General features: G+C 35.8%; 1 long non-coding RNA gene across 1 annotated transcript; it reads right to left on the bottom strand.

Annotated features, from left to right (window-relative positions):
* Positions 1 to 11,711: 11,711 nt before the first annotated feature.
* On the bottom strand, positions 11,712 to 12,372 carry LOC128922739 (uncharacterized). The gene is made up of 2 exons (XR_008471918.1): positions 12,223 to 12,372; positions 11,712 to 12,155 (listed from the first exon to the last, which is right to left on the bottom strand). It is a non-coding gene; the product is annotated as an uncharacterized LOC128922739 (long non-coding RNA).
* Between the last annotated feature and the right edge of the window lie 14,514 nt (positions 12,373 to 26,886).

Below are 26,886 nucleotides of genomic sequence, written 5' to 3'. Positions count from 1 at the left end.
TGATCGACTTCGCTGGGGCCCGAAATAAGGTTGTCTGTAGTACCAGATTCCAGCATAAAAAAATTCATCAAGCAACGTGGCTGTCCCCTGATCGAAACACGCGCAATCAAATCGATCACGTTTTGATAGACGGAAGACATGTCTCCAGTGTTTTAGACGTGCGTACGCTCCGAGGACCAAACATTGACTCGGACCATTATCTACTAGCAGCAAAGGTACGCACTCGCCTCTGTGCAGCAAAGAACGCCCGTCAACAAACACAAGGAAGGTTCGACGTCGAAAAGCTGCAATCACAACCGACAGCCGAACGATTTTCTACTCGACTTGCACTCCTGCTCTCTGAGAGCACTCATCAGCATCTCGATATAAGGGAGCTGTGGAACGGCATCTCCAACTCATTGCATACCGCTGCAGCCGAAACAATTGGTCTCCGGCAACGCCAAAAAACCAGTTGGTACGATGAGAATTGTCGTTCCGCAGTGGAGAGAAAACAGACTGCCTACCTCGCAACGTTGCGATCGACCACAACACGTTCTAGGTGGGATAGATATCGATAACTGAAGAGGGAAGCGAGACGCATTTGCAGACGTAAAAAGAAAGAGGCCGAAATGCGTGAGTATGAAAAGCTTGAAAAGCTGGCCGACATGGGTAATGCTCGAAAATTTTATGAAAAGATGAGGCGATTAACAGAATGTTTCAAGACCGGAGCATTATCATGTAGGGACCGAGAAGGTAATCTGGTAACGGATGTCCAGAGCACACTGAGATTATGGAGGGAACACTTCTCCGACCTGCTCAATGGCAGTGAAAGTACAACACCAGGAGATGGCGAACCCGATTCCCCAATCGATGACGATGGAATAGATGTTCCATTACCCGACCATGAAGAAATTCGAATAGCAATTACCCGCTTGAAGAACAACAAAGCGGCGGGGGCCGATGGATTACCGGCCGAGCTATTCAAATACGAAGAACTGATAAGGTGCATGCATCAGCTTCTTTGTAGAATATGGTCGGAAGAAAGCATGCCTGACGATTGGAATCTTAGTGTGCTCTGCCCAATCCATAAGAAGGGAGACCCCACAATCTGCGCCAACTACCGTGGTATAAGTCTCCTCAATATCGCATATAAGGTTTTGTCGAGCGTATTGTGTGAAAGACTAAAGCCCACCGTCAACGAACTGATTGGACCTTATCAGTGTGGCTTTAGACCTGGAAAATCTACAATGGACCAGATATTCACCATGCGCCAAATCTTGGAAAAGACCCGAGAGAGAAGAATCGATACCCACCATCTTTTTATCGATTTTCAAGCTGCCTTCGATAGCACGAAAAGGAGCTGCCTTTATGCCGCGATGTCTGAATTTGGTATCCCTGCAAAACTAATACGGCTATGTAAGCTGACGTTGAGCAACACCAAAAGCTCCGTCAGGATCGGGAAGGACCTCTCCGAGCCGTTCGATACCAAACGAGGCTTCAGACAGGGTGACTCACTATCGTGCGACTTCTTCAATCTATTGCTGGAAAAAATAATACGAGCTGCAGAACTAAATAGAGAGGGTACAATCTTCTACAAGAGTGTACAGCTCCTGGCGTATGCCGATGATATTGATATCATCGGAAGCAACAACCGCGCCGTTTGTTCTGCGTTTTCCAGACTAGATAAAGAAGCGAAGCGTATGGGTCTGGTGGTGAATGAGGACAAGACGAAATATCTCCTGTCATCAAACAAACAGTCAGCGCATTCGCGTCTTGTCTCCCACGTCACTGTTGACAGTCATAACTTTGAAGTTGTAGATAATTTCGTTTAACCAGCATTAACAACACCAACAATGCCAGCCTTGAAATCCAACGCAGAATCACTCTTGCCAACAGGTGCTACTTTGGACTGAGTAGGCAATTGAAAAGTAAAGTCCTCTCTCGACGAACCAAAATCAAACTCTATAAGTCGCTCATTATTCCCGTCCTGATGTATGGCGCTGAAGCGTGGACGATGACAACATCCGATGAGACGACTCTTGGGGTTTTCGAGAGAAAGGTTTTGCGCAAGATTTATGGTCCGCTAAACATTGGCAACGGCGAATACCGCAGACGATGGAACGATGAGCTGTACGATTTATACGACGACATTGACATAGTTCAGCGAATAAAAAGACAGCGGCTACGCTGGCTAGGTCATGTTGTACGGATGGAAGAAAACACTCCAGCTCTGAAAGTATTCGATGCAGTACCCGCTGGAGGAAGCCGCGGAAGAGGACGACCTCCACTCCGGTGGAAAGACCAAGTGCAGAGTGACCTGGCTTCACTTGGTGTTTCCAGTTGGCGCCAAAAAGCAAAAAGAAGGAATGAGTGGCGCGCTCTGGTGGATTCGGCTATAATCGCTTAAAGCGGTTCCTACGCCAAATATATATATATATATATATAAATATATATAAAAAACGACTGCAGAAAGCTTGGTTTATATACCTCTATTGGTTTCCGAGATATGTACAAAAACCTATTTCCAAAAAAAAAATTACATCCAAATATGGCCCTTCATAGTGCGATCTTTCATACCAAATTTTATTTCCATAGCTTTATTTATGGCTTAGTTATTACACTTTATATGTTTTCGGTTTTCGCCATTTTGTGGGCGTGGCAGTGGTCCGATTTTGCTCATTTCGAAAGCAACCTTCTTATGGTGCCAAGAAATAAGTGTGCCAAGTTTCATTAAGATATCTTAATTTTTACTCAACTTACAGCTTGCATAGACGGACGGACGGACGGACAGACAGACATTGGATTTGAACTCCACTCTTCACCCTGATCACTTTGGTATATATAACCCTATCCCTAACTCGTTTAGTATTGGGTGTTACAAACAACCGTTATGTGAACAAAACTATAACACTCTCTAGTTGCTAGCAACTTTGTTGCGAGAGTATAAAAATATTTTATGCGAGTGGGGAGAAAGAGAGCGAGAAAGAATTATGGGAAATTTTCAATGTTTTCACGCATAATGGAAATATATATAATAAATAATAATAAATAAGCGCATAAAATGTTGCATTGACAAAAGGTAATTAAATGAAATATCTGTAATAAGTGAGACAAAGTTTAACGTAACTTTTGAAGCACTTGGGGCCAACTTTTCAGGAAATATCAAATACATTTTTATATGTTTGTGCGTGAAAGTGCTGCAGGCGCAAACTGCATGACTTCCCGGATACTGTTTAAATTCTGGCAAATTATTACAATACAACTCGTTGCTTGTATGTATGTGTGTGAGTACATATGTAATAACAAAGTGTATGTAAAGCACAATATGTATTTTATGCAATTTCTTTCGCAAATAATTTAAATGTAAATGTTAAATCGAATTAATATGGTGGGAAAATTGCATTTTAATTGAATAATATATCACATGAATTTTAATTCGAATAAAAAACAAAATATATTCACACCCACACATAACCGTATAAATGTGTTATTATTGTCAACAGCATGTTTTGGTCAAGGACGTGACGAATTGTCAAAAGTTCTCATCTTTATAGCATATTTAGTACATATGTATCTACTTACAATATGTATATTCACACATACATGTATAGTAAACGGATTCACAGAAATTATTTTCCCGTTGAAATGTGTTGATAAAGTACTAACAGTTATTATTAGTTTACAATTGGAATTGTATATTCTTCATTTTCCGTGAATATTTTTACAACACAATAGTTTTGAAAAACAATTCGGTTTCAGCATGATCTAATAAGATATTCACGGAAGTAACCATAAAATTGTGCACATTTATTTTTTTCATTAAGAAATTATTTTTTTTTTAATTTTTGACACATTTACATTCAAATGGCTATGTCACAATCAAATATTTTTTTAGAATAATGTACTCTAAATGCTTATGTTTATAATTTCTCCACTATATCAGTTGTCTTTATATTAAAAACAGAATTATTATATATTGTATTTATAGGGTATTCAATTAAACAAAATATTTTCACAAGAGGCAACTCTATTTCTTATTATTGAAAAAGGATACTGCAGGTCCAAGCGTATATATTTATTAAAAAACTCCGAAAAATTACCAAAAAAACATATGGAAAGTGACTTTTCAAAACTAAAACCAGTGATTATAATTCTCAAACGAAGAATAATCTCGAATCTGGAAGTATACTGGGTTGTATATACTTTTCAGTTATTTGACTTATTCCAACTAATACCTATTTTCATAATAAATGTTGACTCTTGAAAATATAAAAAAGGATCTTTTTCTATTAATAGAAATTAATTGACTTTATGTGGCAATCCCAAAGGATACTCTTCACCAAATGGAAGCTATCAAACTGACAACTGTTGTTCAATATTTTACCTCCTGTCAGATTACCTCACAGAGGCATGTCAATAAAGAATATAAAGATAATTGTAGAAAACTATGTTGTTGTAGCGACAAACACTTATCAGAAGCATATAAGAATTAATCACTTAAGGGGAATAGCAAGTTGCCACAGGCTTACATTCACCGTAACGCCAATAATATTTGTAGTGTTCTTCGGCGATGCAATTAACTCTTGATATCATAGTGAGATGTGAAACCTAATGAAGATGTTAAGCATCGTTCTGGGAAATAGAGAAAGTAGAGAAAATGCTAACAGTGGTAAGTGGGTGGCTCCCTCTTAGAGCAGACGAGTTATAAATTACGCTTTGGCTTTGGCAGTCCTCGACGTCATTTTAGCCGTACACTCCCGAAGACGCATAATGAAGTCATAAAGCAATTTATAAGTTGTTGCTGATAAATATATTGCTACGTGTAGTGGGCTTAGTTGCTTTTTTGCTCTTTTTGTAGGAGGAAGAAAACTCGTCAATTAGGGTTTGAGTACTTAAGTTGAGCCCACACATATTAGGCGCCGCTTTGTTTGCCACAAAGTAAGTAAATTGCAGCGTAGTAGCAGTAAAGTTAGCGTTTAAAATACCAGAGTCATCGTCGTGGTAAGGCAAATTCCATAAATAAACTCGAGTATTGCCAGCCACCAGCTCAAATTATGCGTGACAACAAAAACTAATAAACATATTTTTTAGTGTGAGTGTATATTCATCATCAGAGAAAGCATTCCTGTGTTCGATCTACCACATTATTGCCCAGTCTCCGCGTTCGAACTCAACACAACTATTTAATACATATATATGAACTGGGTTTTATGCACACGTAACCGACAGCAGTAACTTAGAAAACCATACAAAAACAAAAAAAGGCAACAAAACACAGCAGTATCACTATCTATTCGCCAATTCCAAATAGGAGTTCACGATATCCCGCTCACCAAACGGCTTTGTTGCATAGTTGCTGAACTAACACACATGCTCCTCTTCCACTAATGTCTATTAAATGGCACTGTGTAGCTTAGTGTAACATATTAGTATATATAAACTATGTGTGTTGCAAGCATGTGCTAGAATTCTTCTGTTCGTCCGTGTTTTGTTTCTCAACTTCAATGAGTTGGAAAATCCTTCGTCATACGTTGGATGAGTACTTTAGTATGGAATAAATTTTGCACACCATCTGCGGCGAGGTCAAAGTTCACGCGGTTATTCTTTAGTTTTGTACAGGGATGTCACAATAGGTTACACGTCATGAGCCAATTTCCCTTCAATTTAAATTCTTGGTAAAATAGAGGTTGATTGCATTCCCATGTGACTTAATGAAAATAGTCAACCTTCAAAAATCTAAAAAAAAAATTTTAAAATTTTAAATAGGTATGTGAAATACTCCACCAGACTACATACTATTGCCTTCGGTTATTACCTTATAGATTTGCTAAGCTAGTTAGACCTTTTCAGAGTTTCCAACCTTATTTCTGTAAATGTATGTCTCTAAAAGATTATTTTTTGGCACTTGGCAATGAAAAGAAACGATTGCAAATGAGTTCTTCAAACGCTCTGTGTGATGTGTTTCAACTCTATAAGCACGCGTGTGCAATTTTTTGTTAGTTCCGCAACATTACATTAACAAATTCACATTTATACTTTTCAAGGTGCACAAAGTCAGTTTTCACGCTTAAAGTTCCAATTTACCATTAAAATGGTAAACAAACAAAAACTTTACTTGTTATTGCATAACTTATTTGCATTTGCTTGCGTTATTTTTTCTTATAGCTTCATTATATCCTCAGTTAACCACATATGCAGATATATTTGTATGCGACTATCTATGTATGAAGTACAGTTATGCGGTATGTGAGCAACGCTGGCGTTAAAATACCTGCAAACAATCGAGTTAAGAGACGACCACCAACACCAAGTGCAGGTAATCTCGTCGTCTGGCAATCATCTGCTGCTGCCGCTGCTGACTAAGATCTTTCAGAGCGAAATGCAAATGAGGAATGTCATCAGCGTTCGCTTTCCAATGCAATGAACGCCGTCAAGCAGCATAACAGGTATTTCGACGCACCACAAGCAAGAGCTCATCGCTGAAGATACGTGCATATTACACTTGCTTCAACTATTTATATACAAATGTCTGTACAGGTGGTGCTGACGTTGATAAATAACTTCTTTTGTGACAATGACATGGATTACTTCCGCTTACACTTTGATCTTATGCCCGTGTCACGGCTCAAACCCGAATAAATATATGTGTCTGGTTGTTAGCCAAGGAACTGTTAAAAATTATAATGTAGATTCTTATTGCCCTTTGTTTTGGAAGCAACCCACTTGCATAGCCTTCTTTATACGCCAACAAAAAGGTTAAATGTGGTGTGGAAGCATCGAATTGCGGGGGCAGAGAATGCTCGCCTCTAATGCTATTCTAATTAGAAATTGTAATGTTCATGTGTTCATAATATTTACGTAGAGGTATGAAGCTTTCTTGACGACTTTGTAAGAACTCTTAAATGCTTGTGTTACAAAGAACACTTTTGAAAAAGCAAAGCAAAAAAAAGCATAAGCAAAGAAACCGACTGAAATTCATATAAATATGAATACATACACATATACAAGAGCAGACATATGTATATGACCATTTCTAAAGCTAGTTTCTTTTAGTTTTCAATTAGAATAATTATTTTCCGATAGAAATTAAATGTGCAACCGAAATGCAGCTACGGATATGCACTAATTATTGTATGAAAGCTTAAAAAGCGACCGGTGTTCGAGCGTGTGCTTACAATGAAACTTATGGTTTTATCAAAAACTGTAATACATATTATTAAAGAGAATTCTTATCGCATATGATTTTACTGATATGCTTACAATTTTAATTAATTAAAATTAGTATTTAGAATGGTAGCAGCAGACATTTAGAAATTACGAGGATCTAAGCTGTAAACTATATTAGATTGCCCTATAATATTTCCATATACCAATAACTACATTCGATTGGAATATAGGTAGAGGTAGAAGTAGGAGTGCACAGCCTTTCCGTGCTCAATTAGGCTAGATAGAGCCGGACATTCACAAAAAAAGTGAAATACCGTTTCCTTGTACGCTTATAGTTTGCAAAGTGGAGTTTAAGTCTGGTACACCCTTTTTTATAGGATACCATAAAATCCGTATTATTCCAATAGAACCCATTAAAAGAGGAGTTTAAGCCATTTACTAATTTATATTTTTAGTATTTATGTAGTACAGGGATGATTTCTGTTTAACTCAAAATTCTTTCTTATAAACACCAAATATCATTCGAGTTTAAGGCTGCCTTGTTTTAGTACAGTAATTCTCATAATTTTTATTTTAAAATTGCAAAAATCTATAGAAATAAATATATATGGAAATAAGAATAAAATTTCGCGTCCAATGCATAAATCAACATTTACGTTGTAAATCTGAAAATTGGGCTCACTTTTTGCATGGCTGAGTGGCCACTCAGTCAACCTATGGTTCGACGTGACGACGAATTTTGCTTTTGTTCATTTTGTGAACGAGTTTAGAAAGTAACTTTTCACAAAAGCGCAAAATCTAAATATAAAAGAGTGACATATGCAAATATAATTCGGTGTCAAATTTTGACGATTTAATATTATTGGAATGATAAGCAGAAATCAATTAAATAACAAGAATATATATACGTATATATAACAATTCGATAAGATCTTTAAATGGTTCAAAAGCTACTCTCTTTCAGCATATCTCTCTTGAGCCATCAATCACTCCACTTACCTTGCCTTCAGACACTTTTAGTGAGCATAATCACGGTACTTAGTTCAAGCATAAGCGAAATTAATTCCATATAAAAGTTGATCATGCAAGCAATCATATTGTTGTTGGCGATATTTTTGATGTCTGTGATGGGAATTGAACAGATGGGATCACAAAACAATTTTACACACGCCCATAATCGAAATGCGGAAGTGGAAGCAACGGCACAGGTGGCAGTATGACAGACAAACGGAGCAAATAGTACAGTAAAAAGCCAAAATTACAATCAAAGAGGCTTAAATAAGTCACAACTGGCACATGCCACTAAATGTTAGGGCCGGTGTTCATCTTTTGTAAAACTGTCGCCAAAGTCGTGCCGCGTCATTTAAAAAGTTGCTCTTGTTTCTGCTCTTTTATTATAATTCAAGTGTTTGACGGCTTCTTCACCCATACACTCGCCCTTACAGCAGACGTTAACTGCGCTATTTTAGGTGTAAATTGCAGAGGCCACGAGAAAGAACGAATTATTGAAGTAAATTGCAATTTATATTTACAAAGCATAAGTTCAGATATGGGTCTTCAAACCGTTGATATACGTAAGGAAATTGTTAAGCTATAATTGAAATTATGCTTAATAATATTTTACGGCTACAGTTTATGTGTTTAAGTCAATGAAAATGTGGGAGAAGATATGTCCCCGATCAGGCAACCTTTATAACTGATCTCAAGCAACTCATTGACATTGCGAAAAATATGAAAAGCCAACAAACACATCGAGCCTTTACCGCCATTTTAGCGTAAGCGACAAAAACCAAATTTACAGGAAAAGGTTTTTTATACTCTCGCAACAAAGTTGCTAAAGAGAGTATTATAGTTTTGTTCACATAACGGTTGTTTGTAACACCCAAAACTAAACGAGTTAGATATAGGGTTATATATACCAAAGTAATCAGGGTGAAGAGTGGAGTTCAAATCCGAATGTCTGTCTGTCCGTCCGTCCGTCTGTGCAAGCTGTAACTTGAGTAAAAATTAAGATATCTTAATGAAACTTGGCACACTTATTTCTTGGCACCATTGGAAGGTTGCTTTCGAAAATGAGCAAAATCGGACCACTGCCACGCCCACAAAATGGCAAAAACCAAAAACACATAAAGTGCCGTAACTAAGCCATAAATAAAGCCATGGAAATAAAATTTGGTATGAAGGATCGCACTATGAAGCGGCATATGTGGATGTAATTTTTTGAGGAAGTGGACGTGGCCCCGCCCCCTACTAAGTTTTTTGTACACATCTTGCAAACCAATAGAGCTATATAAACCAAACTTCCTGCAGTCGTTTTTTTCTAGCCACTTCTTAATACATTCCAAAAATGAAAGAAATCGGATAATAACCACGCCCACCTCCCATACAAAGGTTATGTTAAAAATTACTAAAAGTGGGTTAACTCACTAACGAAAAACGCCAGAAACACTAAATTTCACATAAGAAATGGCAGATAGAAGCTGTACTCAGATTTTTTTACAAAATGGAAAATGGGCGTGGTGTCGCCCACTTATGGGTCAAAAACCATATCTCAGGAACTACTCGACCGATTGCAATGAAACTTGGTTTGTAATAGTTTACTTACATCCCAATGATATGTTGTGTAAATAGACCAAATCGCTTCACAACCACGCCTACTTCCTATATACCAGAACTTTGAAGACGATCTGAATCGTTTACATTACAATGTATAAAATAAGCACTAGTGAAGATATCGGTGCAGAACTTCGCACAAATACTATGTTTATAGTGTGGCAGCCCCATTCTAAAAATCGCCAAAATCGGACCGTAGGTTTTTAAGGCCCCATATATCGAACACGAGGACCTCGGTACTTCTAACCTAATATTATGGTTTCCAACTTTCAATGGACTTTATACAATATATATGATGAATATGTGGGCCAGATTGTGTATTATATAATATAAATAAAGTTAAATAAATAAATTGCGAGAGTATAAAATGTTCGGTTACACCCGAACTTAGCCCTTCCTTACTTGTTTTAAATACTTTTAACCATTAATGTGGTAGTAATTTAAAATTTCTCATACATAATTGCTTTTCAGACATTTACATATATAATTGAAAAAAAAAAAATTTAAATTACTACTACATTAATGGTTAAAAGTATTTAAAAAAAACCTTCTCCTGTAAAGTTTGGTTTTTGTCGCTTACGCTAAAATGGCGGTAAAGGCTCGACACGGCCAAAAAATTTAAATCAAAATTTAATTTGTTGCCTTCCGAGAACAATTGAAAACTAAATCAACCGAAAAAAAAGGAAAATATACCATGACCAAATTAGCAGTAATTGGGATTTTGTGTTTAGATTAAAATTCGCAGAACATACATTGCAGATCTAATTGATATACAAATAAGCTTCTTGGAACATGATTTTTATGAGTAAATCATCTTTTGAAATTTTTAAGAAGAACCAATTTTGTCCCAGTCAAAATTTAATTCCGGAAATTCAATAATTACTGATATTACTAAAACAAAACTTTTGTGAAAACAATGTAATTCAGAAAGAAAAAAAAAAATAAAAGATTATAATAAAATTATGTTCAACATTTAACAAAATGTGATTGGCACACATATCATGCCTACTCAGCTTGATATATGTATACACACTATTTTTGTAGGCTATTTTAAAATAATATTCAACTGTTTACTGTAATTTATAACAATCTCTCTGATTTGCTATTTCTATTCATCACTGCTCTCAGAAATAGTGAAAGTAAGTCTGAACTAACAAATATTATTGAAAAACCTCGATTTTTAAAGAGGTCAACAATGTAAATAACCGAACATCATCAAATTATAAAAAAATAATTAAGATTTTAGAAATATACAAGTTCTTGGAATAAAACGAAAGAATCTTATTAAGATCGATCTTAGTACATATTATATAGCATATGCATTTGTTGAAATTGAACGTTGAAAACAAAAACTGTAATCGAAAAATTTGAAGAAACAGTGAACGAGGTCAGAACACAAAATCTGAACAAAATAAATATAAATATCGATATATATATACAATTGAATTATTTTTTAAAGTTCCATAATTAGTTAAAAAATATGTTTCAAGTTTTGTGGTTGTGATGAGAAACCTGCAAAACTGACTGGTATCAAATTTGAATAACCACCCGGTCAATATAAATTTGCATAATTTGCAACAATGCAATGACTTTCGGATGCAAACTGAGTTCCTGTGTGCTCAACGAGCGATGCTAGGTTAGAAACGTTATAAAAGGTACATACATACATACATTTATACATATCGACAAACAAAGGAACCAAATGCAAATACCACACAGTGAAAATGTCTTGAAGTTAGTGAGTTGACAGAAGGTAAGCGACCATTTACATACAAAAATTGACATAACATGCATAAATACAAAAATACATTGATAAATATGTGCATTTATATGTCGTTAAAAATAAAATAGAATTCAAACAAACAAAAAATGCAACCCTTAATCTTCCGCTGCTGGGTCGTTGGTCTTCAAGGGCAAGTACTTACATATGCATAACGCAAAACAGTATGGGGTTGTCGGTGCAAGAAAGTGTATACGAGTACAGATACAATTACAAAATAACAGAAAAAAGTAGTAAATAAAAATATTAGAAATTTTTGAAATTTGAGGCAGTCATGGTTTTTGCGTTATTCATATTGTTGGCTTTGTTGTATTTGCTGGTTTCACTTTCTAGCCCCTTAAGTTGTGAACAGTTGAGAGAAATCATGGTATTTCCGGCTGTTCGCAAATTTCTTGTTTTATTTTTTATACTATTTAATTTTTTTTCCTATTTTTTGTGATTATTCTAGTTTTTCCGTTGCGCCCGTCTTTCGCTTTCTTTCAGTTTTTCCCCAACAATTTTCGCATCAAGCAGATGACTGAGCAACTCAATTGTGCCTTAAGTCATGTATTTTGTCCACAAAAGCATTGAACGTCGAATGCTGATTTTACAACAAAAGAATTGGTGAAAGAAAAAACTAAAAAAAACGGAAAAAACGACTGGTAAGTATTAAGCCTAAAACAAAACTCTGTGAAAAAACTTACGGATATTTGAGGAGGCTTTAATTTAAATTTCTTCTGCATTAGATTTACAACAGATCATTTTCTTCATTTTTTATTATAATAGAATGACAATAAACCACATCAACTTCAAACACACTCTATTTTTATTTCAACGTAAATTTCAACACACACTTAAAGCAATTTTATGCTGTCGAAAGCACTTTATTCACACAACAATAACGGATGCCATTAAGCCGCCTGGGGTCACCGAGTGGATACAGCGCACGTATTTGGTCAATCTTAGCAATCAGCAACAAATTGTGGTCCAATTAGTAATAGACGTACATACATATATTCATATCCATATAGACATTATATTAATTTACTCACAGAAATTAAACTGACACGAATAGTACTAGTTTATAATTATTGACTGGTCTTGTATTTCAAGTTTCCAACTAATTCACATCACTATTGGGTATATACTACTCATAAATACTTTGGGTGATTTATGCGAATATTCACCACTTACTACATAGCCACCATAATAGAAAACAAGTAAGGAAGGGCTAAGTTCGGGTGTAACAAAACATTTTATACTCTCGCAATTTATTTATTTAACTTTATTTTATTATATAATAGACAATTTGACCCACATATTCGTCATATATATTGTATAAAGTCCATTGAAAGTTGGAAACCATAATATTAGGTTAGAAGCACCGAGGTCCTCGTGTTCGATATATGGGGTCTTAAAAACCTATGGTCCGATTTCGGTGATTTTTAGAATGGGGCTGCCACACTATTAACATAATATTTGTGCAAAGTTCTGCACCGATATCTTCACTAGTGTTTACTTTATATATTGTAAAGTAAACGATTCAGATCATCTTCAAAGTTCTGGTATATAGGAAGTAGGCGTGGTTGTGAAGCGATTTGACCTATTTTCACAACATATCATTGGGATGTAAGGAAACTATTACAAGCCAAGTTTCATTGAAATCGGTCAAGTAGTTCCTGAGATATGGTTTTTGACCCATAGGTGGGCAACGCCACGCCCATTTTCCATTTTGTAAAAAAAATCTGAGTGCAGCTTTCATCTACCATTTCTTATGTGAAATTTAGTGTTTGTGACGTTTTTCGTTAGTGAGTTAACCCACTTTTAGTAATTTTCAACCTAACTTTTATATGGGAGGTGGGCGTGGTTATTATCCGATTTCTTTCATTTTTGAACTGTATTAGGAAGTGGCTAAAAAAACGACTGCAGAAAGTTTGGTTCATACAGCTCTATTGGTTTGCGAGATATGTACAAATAACTTAGTAGGGGGCGGGGCCACGCCCACTTCCCCAAAAAAATTACATCCAAATATGCCCCTTCATAGTGCGATCCTTCATACCAAATTTTATTTCCCTAGCTTTATTTATGGCTTAGTTATGGCACTTTATGTGTTTTCGATTTTCGCCATTTTGTGGGCGTGGCAGTGGTCCGATTTTGCTCATTTTCGAAAGCAAACTTCCTATGGTGCCAAGAAATAAGTGTGCCAAGTTTCATCAAGATATCTTAATTTTTACTCAAGTTACAGCTTGCACAGACGGTCGGACGGACGGACAGACAGACATTCGGATTTGAACTCCACTCTTCACCCTGATCACTTTGGTATACATAACCCTATATCTAACTCGTTTAGTTTTGGGTGTTACAAACAACCGTTATGTGAACAAAACTATAATACTCTCTTTAGCAACATTTGTTGTGAGAGTATAAAAATCACGTATGAACATGACATAGGTTATGTCCCTAGCTGTGGATTCATCGAAGCAAATCATTTGCAAAACAGAAAACATGTGAAAAATCTTTACATTTCCATACACACAAAGTGCTTATGCATATGTGTAATGTACAGAAAGAAAATAAAATTAATGCGACAGAACTACCATTTCAAGCATAACATACAATGAAATTTTAAATAATAATGTATGTACATATGTATGTTGAACAATAAAGTACTTGTGGCAAAATAATTGTGGGTCCAATAAAAATTGTATGTGCCGCAGTAAATTATGCTTGCTTTTATGGCAAGCAAGCCATGTTATTGTGTTTAGTACTTTATCACAGTGTTATTAAAAATAACATTTCCCTCACCTCAATAATATGCGTGAGGAAATGTTGAGAATTGATACGAATTTAACACATTGGAAAGAGATGGGGTAGTAGGAGTTGTCAATTAATATTTCATAATAATATTTTTGGGGGATATTTAGATAACCGATTGACCAATCCGTTGAATGGATTTTCGATCGAGCGTTGTTCAGTATTTAATGACTCTCCTCAAAACAAACCATTTTGCCATCAAGTTTTTTGCAATTTCAGAACCATATTAGATATAATATACAATCGACCACTAAAACCATTTCCCAGGAAAACCAGGAATATTATATTTCATGGCTGATAGTATTTTTCGTGCCAAATTCCAAAGAGTTATTTCTTTGATAATATTTTTTTGCCATCAACCGACACTATTTCTGTCCCTTTCATCACTTTTTGAATTGTTCCAAAAATATAATTCAGCACTCCTTCTTCATACACATCACTTTTATATCACATCACTCCTTCAGCAAAAGTGTGTTTCATACCCCTGACTTCAGTAAACAAATTGAAAAGTGTATGTTTAGTTAAGAACACAAATATTAATACAGCACATATTGCCGTATGTAATATATGGACATGTATTAACGAACGTGAGTTGTGGCTAACCTTCGGGTTTATTTTAAAAGTGTTTACACGAGCAACTAAATATCCCGATTTAAAAATGCTGCAGAATCAATATGAATTTTTATTGAGTGAGAATTCGTCAAACAAATCAAGTTAATTGGGTCAAAAGTGGTTTCCTCTGCAAACTTCTATATAGAAAAGTTCGTGGCCATATTATCGTCAATGAAATTAGTAACCACATGAATTAACTCGACAAACTCTCAAAAGCAAGAGAGTTTATTATACATGTTTTAACCATTTCGAAGATTGAATCTGATTTACCCTATTATTTAAGAAAATGCTGGTTTTGGTGTTGTAGCATCCTGGATTGCTGAGCCTAACCAATCATGGAAAAGATTTCCCTTGGCCAATTTTGCAGAGATTATTACCACATCATTAAAGTATCGCAGATTCGAAAGAATTTCGCATATGTTTCTTTAACAGGCGCATCTCTTGGAGACTGGCATTGTTGGCTTCTGGGTGGCTCTATATCGTTATTAAATGAAAACTTTGACTTTTATGAATTAAAAATGACTCTCTCATCACCTTCCCCAGTTAATACCCAATATCATAAGTTTTAAGCAAAATCTTTGCTAATGCGCACTTTGCATCTGCTTCAACTGCAAATGCTTGCAAATTGGCGCAAATTTAATTATCAAAGAAAAATTCATCCAACGAAAGTTAGTCAACAGTGAGTGATGCCGTCAGCTGTTTGGCACGTGTAGGCATGGAAAGTTGCCAAAAATTGTGTCAACAAATTGTCGTCAACATTAGAAAAACGGTCCATTCATATTTGTTTGCAACGAAAAGCGCACTAAAGCAAATTTGTTGACATTTGTCTAAATAAAAGAGAAAGTTTCTTGTGACGTTTACACATTGCCTTTTGTTCTCACGAGGCCTTTTGTTCTCGAAAACATTTTCCAGCAGCATTGAATGATACTTGGCACCGATGGTTGGTAATTTGTTTGATGTTTTGTTACTGTTAAATAAATCTGAGCTGCTGCAATAACACTTTTAGCAAACGATTTTGGAGCCAATAGATAAACGAGGCTGCTCTATTTCAAAAGTTTTCTTTCAGACATTTCCTTTTATTGAGATCACTTATAACTAAAATATTAGTTCACTTTTCACTTTGCTCAGCACAGTAATTTTTATTGAGTTGTCTACCGATGGCCATCAACCGAACTGTGTGCTAATGATTTATTTGTTTGATAATGTCCAGTCGTTGTCCACATCATGTCGTCAACACTCTTCTCATCTTCATCCTCTCTATCAAACAGGGTTTCCTTTTGTCACTGCACTTATGGGTCAAAAACCATATCTCAGGAACTACTTGACCAATTTCAATGAAACTTGGTTTGTAATAGTTTCTTTACATCCCACTGATATGTTGTGAAAATAGGCCAAATCGCTTCTTAACCACGCATACTTCCTATATACCAGAACTTTGAAGACGATCTAAATCGTTTACTTTACAATATATAAAGTAAGTACTAGTGAAGATATCGGTGCAGAACTTTGCACAAAAACTATGTTAATAGTGTGGCAGCCCCATTCTAAAAATCGCCGAAATCGGACCATAGGTTTTTAAGGCCCTATATATCGAACACGAGGACCTCGGTGCTTCTAACCTAATATTATGGTTTCCAACTTTCAATGGACTTTATACAATATATATTTTGAATATGTGGGTCAAATTGTGTATTATATAATATAAATAAAGTCAAATAAGTAAATTGCGAGAGTATAAAATTACCTTCCTTCTTCCTTCCTTACTTGTTGTTTCTCACTTCGTTTAGGGCGCTATTTTCGGTTGAAGATCATTGCTTCTTCTTTCAAGTCTGCCTTGCGCATTTATCTCTTGTTTAGAAATTTGTCTGAAGCCAATAGAGGCTATACAATACGAAGCTTTATATAAGATTCTTTAATTACGTTCAAGTCTGCATGGATTTTTAATAGCTGATTTTTAGGTTTTGATTGTGATTTCAGATAAAAATACTGTAATTTCTTTGAATTTGAATAATATGACAATAGATAGATAATTTGAATTACAAACTTCTCAGCTAATTATTAGCCCCAAAATAAATTTGATAAAAACACTTTAAAGAAAGGTTAGTGTATACTACGTGACCATTGCTCAATTGTTTATATTGCAGTGGAAAGTTACTGGGAATAAAATAACCCTATTGATGGCTCAGCTCTACTGTTTGAGGTTAAGCATCCATTATATCTACTACCAAGTGGAACCAATGGCAAAACTTAGCCAGCCATAAGCAATATATCTGATATGAATTTGGAACAGCAAGAATTCTCGAATACTATCAAATCTAGAATAGAGATCTTAGCAGAATATGGACTGATAAAATAACAATATTGCTTGCTGATTGCTATCAACCCTCCAAGATAGCTTGGTTCTGAAAGTAATATTTATAATTATTATTTTTGTATTATTCGTGTGCTACCTTTCCGCACAAAAAATCGAACCATTTTCTATTAAACTATGTTTAGGTCTAAATAGGTGAAACAAAGCACTCTCAGGGGTCGGAGAAATAATTTCTCTTATGATAATTTCTCATGTGAACTCTCATACAAAATTTCAAAAGTAGAATTTGTGTTAAACGATTTGTTGCCAATTGGATAAGCACACATGCAATTCCACATTTCGAAATATTACCAAAAAAAATAAATATAATTGAAAGCAAGAGAGTGGATAGCTACTACACCGTCCTTTAAGTGATAAAATAAATAAATAAATACTATAAATAAGTATATAACTACTAAATTCACTATGTTAACCTCACACGTATACACCCTCTTCCCCATTACACGTGTATATAACATATGTAGGTATGTAAGATCTACAGTCTTTTCTTCAGTGCTTGGTTATATTTGACACTTCGTTGAGTGAAAAATTAAATTAATTTTTCGAAAGGCTGCATACTGCTTGTGACGAAACACCGAAGTGACTACAACCACAAACACACATGCAGACACGTGGTTAAAAGTGCCGTGAACGAAGGAGCAGTTGCTCTTGGTAGAAAATTAAGCGGCGTCGGCAAGCATATAAAATAAGGTGCAATGCAGCTTCGCCATGCCATTATTGAATGCTCATATGCTGAGCTCATTTACTGAGCAGTATTTTCATGAGACGCCTACATGTGATTGCACGCTACACAATTCATTTCGCTTGAGTCCAGTTCGCGTCGGTACGGCTCGACTGGGCTTTGCGGTGACTACAACGAACTGCGACTCACTAAAGTGGAATAATGCCAGTTTGATGCTTCGTACAACAAAGCGAAGACGGCGGCGGGTTGAAGGCGTTCAACAACAGTCCACAAGCAGCTATTTTTATGGGTCAAAAGTGTGGAAACTGCAGAAGTTCACTGTAGTCATTAATTACTATCTCTTGTAATTTTTAAACGTTTTTATTTCCTATATCTCTTTTTGAACATTGTAAGAAGTAACTTCATAATTAAAATATACACAGTGGCAGTGGCCCATTTATGTGTAATTAGCACTTAATGCCTATGTATATGCATACGAGTATAAAGCAATATAAGCAAAGCAAAAAGCAATATAAGTATAAGCAAATATAAATATTTCCTTAGGCGCATATCTTTCGCCAAGCAAACTTCATCAATAAGGCAAGTAAGTATACATATATGCAAGTATGGATGCAACATTTGCTTAATTGACTATACAGCGGTGCACACGTCGTATACTTGACATGGAAGGCAACGAACAGCAGTGAGAGAGAGAAAGTGAGGTTGTACGACATGTCAGTATGTATGCTTGATAAACAAACAAGCAAAACACATATGTATATTAGGCATATAACTTTTTACAATTTTTGCAAATACGAAAAACGGCATACCATAGTCGAATAGAGAATAAAAAAGTATGAACCCCATTAGTTTTTTTTTTGCGAATTTGCAAAAAAGTTTACGCGCAAAACGAACTTACTTTTTTATCAGAACTGATGAAAAAAACAAAAAAAGTTTTGTACACTGTACACGTTTTTCTTCATAATAATAGATATTTATTTAACTAATAATCTTCCTATTATTCCAAACGCCTTTTAATGGACCTAAGAGAAGTGCACCACCCACCCCAAACTAATTTTCTTCAGAAAATTCTGATTCAATATAATAATAACACAGCTGACTTTTTTTTTACTTTTTATTAGAAATCCATTTTTGTGCGGAACGTTTTTAACCGAAATTTCCTAAAAAACTGATATTCATTACTTATACAATATTTGCCACCACGTGGTGGTATGCCAAATTTTTCGTCAAAATTTGTTATATGCCTAACGTATATGTAATGAGACAGTGTGAAACGATCTTGATAGCATAAATAGGCGAAGTGGGCGTGGCGGCTTAGCATATTTGAAGCATGTTTGCCCGCCTGAACACGCCCGCCACAGCTTTGCAATGCAAATTGAAATTCATGCATTAGCAATAGTAGCCATTAGTTGACCATCTAGGGGGCTGCGTAACATATACATACAGCGGTCTGATACACGTATAAACATGAAACATGCTGCCGTAACATAAATGAAAAGCAGACAGTGCCGCGTGTTAGCAGACCGTTTATTGAAGTGAAGTGTTTAACTGTGCAATCAAGCCTCATGGGGCAGACAGTAGCCTGCCTCCAATGAAGCGCTGGCATTTCAGCGGCTAAATGTCAACAGTCTGTCAAAAAAAGTGGTGCTACTACCCGAGTAATTTTCAACTGGCCTTACTCGGCTTGCCATTTTTTCAATGACCTGAGCCATTGAATTCTCGGCGTCCCTCTGTTTTGTTATTCTGCGTTTATGTCCTTTTCTTTGTTCAGCTTATGTGAGTGTTTGTCTGCACGGCACAAATCTGTCTTAATTTATCCACATAAATGGCTACACACTAGCAGTAGTCCAGTCCCTGCAGTGGGACGCACAAATTGATTTGAAGTACTCCATTGAAGCGGATTTCGTCACAGCAGCAACGCAATTGAATGTGTATGTGCGTGTGCCCTTTTGTGAATGTGAATTTCAAGTGAAGGCATATTCTCAAAATGATGAATTCAAGGCCATTCAAGTGCTTTTCAAAGCATTTGCTTTCAAGCCTGCTGCTCCGTAAAGAGATCCCCCATTGACATATTTAGCAAAATTCGCCAATCAATTGCTACAGTACCCACTGCCAGCGCACTCGGCGCGGGAGAATGTGAGTTTTTTGTTTAGTTTGGCGTATTTGTTGCTTGGCTAGACCTTTTTCCCATAAAATTAAATGCTCGTCAAATGTAAATGAAATGAGTTTCTTTAAATTTTTTTACGAGTATTAGGTGGGTGTTTAAAATCGTGAAATAGTCGCGTTTAATATGTGAAATACTTTTAACCTAACTTTTTAAAGTTTTCTTTGTATACTTTATACTGCCGATAAAGCTAGGTTATGTAGCAAATGTTACAATGGTTATTTAAAAAGGTCATGTTAGTCTATTTCTATTGAATTATGCCAGTCTAGTGGAGTTATACCAGTTATTTGTTCGATTCGGCATTTCCCAAGATTTAGCTAATCGAAAAAGGTATACTCGTACATGAAGTCGAATAATGAGTGGACATTTCGATAACTATTGACACAGAAAATCCAATTTAGCATAATATTTTCATCAACTTAAATTCTGTATTGATTTTATGGGCACTAGTCCTTATTTTTTTGTCATCGGCCCAATTTATTTCAGTGTATGCAACTAGTTATAACCTTTTTTAAGTTATAACACATATCATGAAAGACAAACCTCGAGTTTTTGTAACACAAATCCATATATAATATTAAAAAAAAATACCAATTACTTTAAAAGATATTTGTTAATCTTTCTTAAGGTTTAAGTTTGCAAAAATCTTAATAAAGGAAATGGTCTTCCATCAAATCCGTATAAACATATTTCACAGCAACACAAATGCGATCAAGCCATATAAATAGCCACAAAAAAATATCAATCTCAGTTATACCCAATTTAAATTCATGAACTCAATATTACTTTGAGCCAATAAAACTAGGGCGACAGCTAAAAGTGTCTATAAGCAATAATAGTAACAATGTAGGTAAGGCTGCCCTGTAGGTAAAGGTAGTGAGACAAAGTACTACTCCGGGACTACATATATAACGTGTATAGGAAAATTGATGCTTATTCGGAATGCCAAATTTCCGATAAGATTGCTAACAGGATCATAAACGAGAATCAAAACAGTTTTGGAACTTATCCCGACAGGGTATATATTATACATATATCTAATTCTCCTTACGATTTGAATTAATGAAACGTGCAAACATTGACAATACAAAATATGTACGACAATCTGTAGGGATAATAGAAAAATAATTTACTTACCAATTGAACGATTGAGCGCCGAATGATGATAACGATATTAATAGAGGAGAGCGGAAGAAGAGTAAATCCCAACACTTACGATGATATGCGCTTTGCGTTTGACGGACACGCTTAGCAGGAGCTTGTGGCTAGCAAGGATATGGTGACGTTTAGATGCAGAGTAAACACATTTGCGTGTTTCTCTGTGTGCGTGTTGGAGCCGAAAATATTCCACTTATATATATTTATTTGAACAATTGGCCGTGTGTGGCATTTATGTGGTGACGCAGCAGCAGCAGCAACAGCTGTTTACAAAACTGATTAGGATGCCGGCGCATCTAAGCCAACCACTGCTTATACAAATATGTCGGTCCTGTGAATGTGTGGATTATTAGCTGCATTTGCGCTCCGTGGTATGACCACATATATTCTTAAGAATATGGCAACATATGTCAGTTATGGCCCAAATAAAAGTCACACAACACCGTTTTTATCATAATTTATCACACTCTCTTTTTTGTTTAGTATGCACAGATATTTCAGTTGCAATAAAATTGAAGTTGTAAAAGTCGCGGTGAGCTTAATGAATATATTAATGACATTTTTTATTCGATTTTTTTTTTTTTTTGAAAATTGTATAAATTAAATTTTATCACACATTTCATAGCTTGTCATTCAATAAATCACCGCGTTCAATTTTCACACACGCCCTGCACTTCCACAACTAATAAATGAAACGCTTACCAGGGATGCAATAAATTTATTAACGCACTATCCCTCACATATACAATCACATACCATTGCAAGTGTGAATGTTGTAAGAGCTGGAAGTGCAAGAAACAAATTCCCACCAATCGGGATATAGCTGCCGTTACACTGTTTTATAGTCCACTGTGGGGAGACGTACAGCTGTAATACTAAAAATCGCAGTGAAATTGCCGGAAGAAAATGAAAACCGTATGTATATATGGGCATGTAAGTGCATTTATATATGTATGTGTACATGTGTGTTTTTCCCACAATAGCCCATTAACGCCTACGCTGATGCTTTAAAATGCACGCGGTATAATAAAAAAACAATAAAATTTCAACTTGACCACTCATTGATGCAGTCGTTAATTTTAAGGGTACAAAATAAAAGAGAAAAAGCATTTCACAACAAAACGAAAGGTGTGAAACAATATCTGTGAGGCAACTGATCACATGAATGCACAAATGGCGGGAGTTTAGCAGGAAAAAAATACAGGGTGTATATTTGGAAAAATGCTTTAGGTTTTTATTGAATATTTTAAGAGTACATAGCAATATTTAATACCATTCAGTAGCTTAGATCGCTTATTGGTTAGTTATAATTTTCAATAAATTTTTATTTGTGTCAAATGCTGTAAGAAAAAACAAAGTCTCAGAATCCAAAAACTTTGAATATTAAAGCGAAGCTTACAGAATTTCCGCTGCATAAATTAGAAAAAAGTCATCTCTTGAAAATTGCATTATACTATCAAAAATTCAATTTTCAATGCCTTCGACTACTATTTTAAATATATATGCTAATATATATACCAATGGACTTTCGCTTACAGGCGATTATTTGTGAGTAATAAAATATTTCAGGTCCAAAGGATTTGTTTGTCATGTCCGGTAAACTCGTTAAATATACGCTCGTGCGGTTCCCAACATGCACTTTATGCATTCATATATTGTGCACGTGCCACGTGTTACCTTAATAAACAATTGTCAGCGCCTATATAGGCAATAAAAGGGGCGGTGAGAAAATAACAGCAAGCAGCAAGTAATGGTTAAAGACTCTGTTGTCCAGCAGCTTGGGCGACATATGGCCCTCACCACCTACAAACACACTAACACAACAGGTGTATGTGCGTCTCACAATATCAAGTGTGCCAACACAAATACTACAGAGTACAGCTAAGTGCGGCCAAGTGGGTCGTTTGGCTTCATTTAGCAGCGCCCAACACTCTCACTTACAGCCATGAACCCAGACACACACACACAGCTAACGCGTTATTTATAGACGGAGCAAGTTCAATTCTTTGCAAGCGACACTCACCTGCCCATTATGTGTGTTATGGCCGGCCGACTGGCTGACTATCGCCATAGGCACATTATACCCATACATAGCATCATCATCAGCACTGCCACCAAGCGCGTAGTAGAGCAGCAATAACTGACCGGTAGACTGGCTGGTGAGTAGGTCAGCGCTTATCCCAAGCGGCGCTAGTCCGTAGTATTTATTGTCACACGTCGGAAATTTTCACATTTCACTGCTATCCGTTATTTACTTTTTTTCATTGCCACCTGGCACCTAAAGCACTGTTGGGTCAATGATTTATTATTCAGACACAATACTCAGCACAGCAGCACACACATTGCTGTTGTTTATATTCACCGCAGTGACTTTATTTATTTTTATACTCTCACAACAAAGTTGCTACGAGAGTATTATAGTTTTGTCCACATAACGGTTGGTTGTAAGTCCTAAAACTAAACGAGTTAGATATAAGTTTATATATATCAAAATGATCAGGGTGACGAGAAAAGTTCAAATCCGGATGTCTGTCTGTCCGTCCGTCCGTGCAAGCTGTAACTTGAGTAAAAATTGAGATATTTTAATGAAACTTGGAACACGTATTCCTTGGCACCATAAGAAGGTTAAGTTCGAAAATGGGCGTAATCGGACCACTGCCACGCCCACAAAATGGCGAAAACCAAAAACACTTAAAGTGCCATAACTAAGCTATAAATAAAGCTATGGAAGTAAAATTTGGTATGAAGGATCGAACTATGAAGGGGCATATGTGGATGTAATTTTTTTGGGGAAGTGGGCGTGGCTCCGCCCCCTACTAAGTTTTTTGTACATATCTCACAAACTACTAAAGCTATATCAAGGAAACTTTCTAGAGTCGTTTATTTTAGGTACTACCTTATACAGTCCAAAAATTGGGGAAATCGAATTATAACCACGCCCACCTCCCATACAAAGGTTAGGTTGAAAATTACTAAAAGTGGGTTAACTCACTAACGAAAAACGCCAGAAACACTAAATTTCACACAAAAAATGGCAGATGAAAGCTGCACTCAGAGTTTTTTACAAAATGGAAAATGGGTGTGGCATCGCCTACTTATGGGTCAAAACCATATCTCAGGAACAACTCGACCGATTTCAATGAAACTTGGTTTGTAATAGTTTCCTTACATCCCAATGATATGTTGTGAAAATAGGCCAAATCGCTTCACAACCACGCCTACTTCCTATATACCAGAACTTTGAAGACGATCTGAATCGTTTACTTTACAATATATAAAGTAAGCACTAGTGAAGATATCGATGCAGAACTTTGCACAAATACTACGTTTATAGTGTGGCAGCCCCATTCTAAAAATCACCGAAATCGGACCATAGGTTTTCAAGGCCCCATATATCGAACATTAGGACCTCGGTGCTTCTAACCTAATATTATGGTTTCCAACTTTCAATGGACTTTATACAATATATTTGACGAATATGTGGGTCAAATTGTGTATTATATTAATAAAGTTAAATAAATAAATTGCGAGAGTATAAAATGTTCAGTTACACCCGAACTTAGCCCTTCCTTACTTGTTATTACTATTTTTTTTTCCAAAGAAAAGGAAAAATAAATAAAAAAATCGACCATCAATCACTGATATCCGAGTGAAACACCAATCTTCAACAGTTGTTTTTCACATTTGATCTCTTAAAAAAAAAAGAGAAAATACCTTTTTTATTTACGTTTCAATTTGTTTAACCATTTAAACGCTAATTTCCGCTTCCGGCAAACGTACACGCTGCTGTTTACGGCGAAACTGACTACATGTCGAATGTGTCAGCCCGTTTTTAATGAGACTGAAACTGAAGGCGAGGATATTCGTGAGCGTCTACAGCAACAAGGTTTGTTTGGAAACTCAACGCTCAACTCGAACCTGTACGTCCAACACTTGTTACCGTTATATGTACCAGATGTATATTGTTGACATTCAAAACACAACAAGTTAACTGGCAACATGTTGCATGCAACAAGAAACGAAAACAACTTTTTTCAGTTTTTGTTTACAAACCTGATAGGCAACGTGGCTTACTCTGACTAAAACCGTCTCACATCCTCACAAAATGCAACTATATACGATGGAAGACATTTAAACACTTGCAAAAGTGTTCATTTCATCAGCTGTGGCACGTAATGAAGGAGTGTAAACTTCCTACAATTCGAAATAAGGGGTACTTTGCATTGCACATGCGCCAGCTTTGAACATACTTCTCCGCCTTTAGTCAGAAGTTCTTTTACCGTAACTACGATAAATTGAAATTAACGGTAAAATGTATAAAAATTCTTGGTTCAGAACAAAGATGGCCAAAATAAAATATAAATAATGGGAATCCTAACATTTTTCTTGAATAAAAACGATAAATTCAAAATAGAAAATAAATATAAAAAAAAATTAGAAAAACCAACATAACCAAGATTATAATTGATTGGAATTACCGCCAATTTTACATGCAGATAGACATTCTGCGATTGCAAGAAATATATAAAAATGTTGCCAACATTTTGGCAATTTTGAAATCATCATATTCGTAATTTTCTTCCATGAAAACAAGACTCCTGACTGAACTGTAGAAACTTTCCTCATCGGGCTAAATCAGAATTTAAATCCAATGTAGAATCAAACTTTTGCTTTAAATTTTCTGAAGAGCACAGAAACCTCCCAAAGCCAATTGCTGCTTATATTTGATAGTCTGAAAAATATTCAATCCTCATGAAGCCTTTCTTTTATTACAAATGCGGCTGCATAGATTTAAGAAAAATGCACAAATAAGGTATTAATAATAACGGACCTGTTCGATTTTTCGGCTACATCTAAGTATTATTGGTTCAATCGCACAAGCATAATAAATATATCAGGAATCTTCGAACTCTAACTAAATATCTTCCACTTAACAATATTATAGCAAAATATTTTTCTGGCTCTTGGCAATTGACACAAAAATGCTTGTAGAACCTTATTAGAAAAGCCCCGCAATCACACATCAGTCAACAAATAATATGTATACACGAGAGCATCGTTTAGCATAAGATGGCCACTGCAGTGTTTGTCAATCATTATTACAATAATTGTATTATTTCTACAGTCGCATTCGCAGACGTCGCCTCCACTCGGGACCCACACTAACTGTGCAAGAAAATAGAGGAGCAGCCGGAAATACACGTTGCGGCTGGGTGTGTGAGTACATTTTTCGGAAATTATTTTTATGCCCAATGTATTTTTGTGTACTTTCATGGTGGAGAATTTGCTTTATTATTTCATTTGTAATTGTGCTTTTTTGGTTTATTTTATGGTTGAAATGTAATTAACTTTCGTGTCAATATTTGCGACGCTGTCATTCAACGCTCTACACCTCAGTCCATGCGACGATCAAGGCTCAAAGTGTGCGTTTGTCTGGATGTTCGGCACCTATGATGGTACGAAGGAGTGTGTACTCAGCAGTTATTTGAGTTTCAGTATAACTTAACGATTCACTGCCATTGTCAGATGTGATAATTACCGCAGCACGACCACATTCGACTGTGTAT

The sequence above is a fragment of the Zeugodacus cucurbitae genome, chromosome 6 (assembly GCF_028554725.1).
Source record: "Zeugodacus cucurbitae isolate PBARC_wt_2022May chromosome 6, idZeuCucr1.2, whole genome shotgun sequence".
Taxonomy (NCBI): Eukaryota; Metazoa; Arthropoda; class Insecta; order Diptera; family Tephritidae; genus Zeugodacus; species Zeugodacus cucurbitae.
The sequence above is the reverse complement of the archived record's forward strand: the minus strand, read 5'-3'. Positions and strand labels throughout refer to the sequence as shown.